Consider the following 4,963-nt stretch of genomic DNA (forward strand, 5'->3'; position numbering starts at 1 on the left):
TCTCTATTTACTCTCTCTCTCTCTCTCTCTCTCTCTCTCTCTCTCTCTCTTTCTTCTTGTGTCTGTCTCTCTATTCATAACCATCTCCCTGGCCACCTCTCTCTCTCTCTCTCACTATATGTCTGTGTGTGATGGAGAAGGAATTGCTTTCTGCCCTCTCCAGCACACTCAGTCCGTCTGATACAGCAGGTTTAGATAGAGCCCGCACGCCTCATTTATCCTCCAGCGTTTCTCAGAGGTTTGTTTCTCATTACGAGCAAAAAATCGAAACGCTTTCTGGCAAATTGTGAGGCAGTTCGCAGCGGTGACAAAAAACGGTGGATGTCAACAGCACCGAATTGTGGTGCTGTTGACTGCTTGTTTGATTAAAACATATCTTGTGATGAAATTGTAATGTCTCCTTATAGTGAAACCCATGAGTGGCTTTACTGAAGAGGATCAACATGTTGGAAGAGATTTTTCCATCAGCCTTTCACTTCTCCCACCATCAGCCATTGCCAGAGACACTGAAAGCTTTAGCTCCATTTGTGCTGGAGGACCAGCGTCCTCTTCCTGTTTTGTGCCACAAAGCGATCTCCCTTTGTGCCATAAAGCAAAACAGCAGATTTCCCGCCAAATCCAGTCACACAATGTAATACTTTTCTTAAAATGTATTTTCATATGTTCTCATGACTAGACACTATCCTTCGTTAATCGCAGCCAATCATTCCATAGGGTACCCTGACAATCCCACCACTGATATCCCTCTAATCCGCCTGCTGGCAAATCCCATTAATGTTGCTATGGCAACTCCCTGACAACTAAGTGGAAGGGTCTTCTAAATCCTCCCCCTAGTTGAAACGAGTCTTCCATCCTGTGTGTGTGTGATGTGTGCATGCGTGTGTGTGTGTGTGTGTGTGTGTGTGTGTGTGTGTGAGAGACAGAGAGCTTACTGAGACAAACAAAGCAACAACAAATCATATCCGCTCACTCATTTAATCGCATAATCACAGAACCCATATGCTTATTCATCTAATTTTCATTTACTTACATGACTGGTAAGTTTCAAAATGTCTCTCCGAACCCTGGATTTTTCTCAAAACTGAAACTATAAAAAAGTTTTTCTTCAAACTGTTCCCAAAACTGTTTTTGCCCACTTTTGTCTACTTACCTAACAGAGCAGTTACTATCCTACAAGTCTACAGTGGTTTATTCAATCTACCGCAGGCTACGTGTCCACTGGGAATCTCTCTCCATAGCGCTAGATTCTTTTATACTTTATTTCATATATAAAAGTTGCTGTAGAAGTTAAATACATTTCAACTTTTAGCAGAAGAGTGCCGTGCTTCAAACAGGTTTTCAAGAATCACAACCAGCCACAGCCAACACCAGCTCTACATATATGTTTAATTTCATTTAGCATTTGGCAAGATTTATAAGTATCTTATTAGACTAAATTATGACAGATTGTGACAGAGAAGAGCATCCCATCCCCAGTAATTGAGACACCATAGATTCACCCTATTTGCCCAAATGAAATCAGTGCACAAATTCAGTGCAGTGCACCTTTAAACCTGGAGGTGACAGTCTGGAGAGCGTGATCAAGTATAGACCTAAATATGACCCATTAGCGCTGTCATGATAACTAAAATTTAAATACTACCTCGATATGGTCGCAAAAGATTGCATTGTTATTAGATCTTGTGACAATACATTCACTAAATTTATTTAGATACATATGCAAATTGGACAGACGTCAAAAATGAATTTTTAGCTATTGAATTTAGTATTGGTATCAAAGTCAAATTCTGGTATTCTGACAACACTAAAACCCGTAACAGTGTGTCTGCAAGTTCCATCGAGTTAAATTGAAGACTTTTTCAGATGATTTAATGCCAGCTAGACTGAAGCATACGACCAATTTTGCAGTTGAAATGAGCTGATGTGAAAATGAAAACTGATGTAGACAAGTCAGAACAGATGCTCTATGTGACTGGGCTGATTTGTGATTAGACAAACAGTACATCAATAAAGCATTTTGAATACCTCTACAACTGAATTTAAGACTTAAAATGCGTCATTTACCTGCGTTCAAGACCCTTTAAGGCTTTGAGTTTAGATGATAGAATTTAAGACATTTTAGATGCGTGCGTCACATCTTTTCTTTTTCCATTCCTCGAGTGTTTATTTGGATCGGGAGGCAGCGTCGGGACTGAGAGTGTGATTTCAAATGTAAATGAGTTCACAGCAATTTACTCAAACACACACACACACTTACACACACTGCCTCATACTCATGCAATCATTCATTCACTCACTTGCTCACTCAAGCACTTGCTCTCTCTTTTGCTTTCGGAATCTCTGTCTTATGCACTCACACACACACACACACACACACACAGACTTCTTGAATATCAAGATATGGAAATGAGAGGATGCTTGTCAAGATCTGAACATCGACTACAGACTTGCATCATTTCATGCACACACACCCACACACACAGAGACAGAAATATGCATACACACACACACACACAGTGCGGATGTAAATGTTTATATGACATGCACATCAGGCTGCATCAAATAATATTCAAAAAACAGAATTGTCAACTACAGCACACAGACACACATAGGCATGCGCAAAAAAAAGCACACACACACACACATAAAAGTTCACAATGCACACACACACTCTCGCATACACACACAGTTACACACATATGTGTTTACCTCTACAGGCTAACAGGAAATGTTTAGAGGGAGAACGACATCACGTCCTCTTTCATCCTCCTGCTTCCTGTCAGGCATCAAAGTCATGACTCGTTATGTAACGGCCAATCAGAGCCCACGCCGTCTCCCGCGGCAACACTGACTTCCTGTCTGACAAAGAAGACGCATCTCTCTCTGTCCAATCGAAACTCTGCACCTTATGCCTTTTCCATCCAACTTCATGCTGTAAATTCATACATCTTTTTTTTGTTGTTGTTGCGTAATCTTGATATTTTCTGCATATATTTAATGTTTTTTATATTTACATATCGTTCATATTTTCCGTTCATTTCTTCTTTGTCTCAGTATGTTCTACTGCTATCATTTTGCAAATCCTGCATTCATGCTACATTCATGCTATTATTATCTTTCATTCTTATAGTTTTACTTAATACATTCTAGTGTTGTAATTGTTAGTGATGTTATATTGAATCACATATGCTATATTCTTATTTATATCCTATTTGTCTTTGCTGTATGCCAGAGGTGGGGACTCGAGTCACATGACTTGGACTCAAGACAGACTCAAGTCTCAGTTTGAATAGCTTGAGACTTGACTTGTTGCATGAAGAGACTTGAGACTTGACTTGATTTGGGTTCTGGTGACTTGGGACTTGCCTCTGACTTGTACTTTGATGACTTGAAAAGGTTTCTAAAGTCTTGACTTGAGATCTTGTGTTTGTGTAAATGACTCAGATTGAAAGTGATGAGATTTGTTCCAGCAGACGACTGAATTTAAATTCTGTTTTCTGAATTTGTATGGAATGATTGAATTTATTGAAGTTGAAACTGATTATAGAAATCAAACTCATGATGCTCTTACCAAGTTTTTATCCTATTAAAACCATATTGCATTGAAAAGTCCTAGATATTTAGTTTTCTTGACGACTGAATTTAAATTCTGTTTTCTGAATTTGTATGGAATGATTGAATTTATTGAAGTTGAAACTGATTATAGAAATCAAACTCATGATGCTCTTACCAAGTTTTTATCCTATTAAAACCATATTGCATTGAAAAGTCCTAGATATTTAGTTTTCTTGAAGATATTAAATTGATACTGGACTCTTGATTTGTTCTGACTTGACTTGCTGTTCTACATTTAGACTTGAGACTTGACATTAATGACATGGACTTGACTTGGTGATCTACATTTAGACTTGGGACTTGACTTGAAACTTGTGCCTCAAGTATGGAGTTTCTAGACTGTATTGTGATGATGACCATGATGGCATCATGTCCTGCATACCATGTACCATGATGGAGGGACATAAAAAGTTCAATTATGATTTTGTAGTTGGATCTAGTAGACCAGAGCGAAGATAAGATGAAACTTTAATGATTCCTGTGGGGAAACTGGGTCGTTGCAGCAGCAAAAGTATTAGCATATAGCAAAGAGTAATAGAACATAAATAAGAATCTAGCATAATGGGGGATATTTAAACATGCACTAGCATATAATAAGTAGAAATATAAGTAGGAAAAGTATAGTAAAAGTAGAGAATATGAATAAGCATGTATGCAGGGTGTACATAATAAGTAGAACTAGAAATACACAATATGAAAATATACAAATCAAATACTGTATATGCAGTATGAAAATAAATGAACAATTCGGTGCATATTGCATATAACAAATGAGAAAATTCTGAGAATATGAAGAAAACAAATGTGTCGATTTACAGCATATACAGTATATAGGATATGCAAAATGTGTGAGAGAGAAAGATGTGAACTTGAGAAAGAAAATAAAGTAGACAGAAAAAGAAATAAGGTACAGAGTGTTTAAATTAGACAGAGTGATGTTTCTATTCAAAGCATTCATTCACCTACATCACATCACACACACCATCATCATCATCACACATACACACACACACACACACACACACACACACACACACACTAGAGGTTTTTCCAACATAGTAATAGTGGTGATTAATGATTTACAGTCAGCTCTCCTCTGCCCTGAACTAGGTCAGTTCAACATCAATAGGAATTTCTCTCTTTTCCATTTGTTTCTCTCTTGCTCACTTATTTTTCCTTTCATTCTCTATCTATCTATCTATCTATCTATCTATCTAGTTAACAGTTGCATGCAGCATATTATGTTATCATTTTGAAGATGAATTCCTTACACTTGAAGACTCAAAATGAACTGTTTAACATAAACGCTTAATAAAGTCATCTGATAAAATCTGCGTTTACATGCGGC

Source organism: Centroberyx gerrardi, chromosome 13 (genome assembly GCF_048128805.1).
Source record: "Centroberyx gerrardi isolate f3 chromosome 13, fCenGer3.hap1.cur.20231027, whole genome shotgun sequence".
Classification (NCBI taxonomy): Eukaryota; Metazoa; Chordata; class Actinopteri; order Beryciformes; family Berycidae; genus Centroberyx; species Centroberyx gerrardi.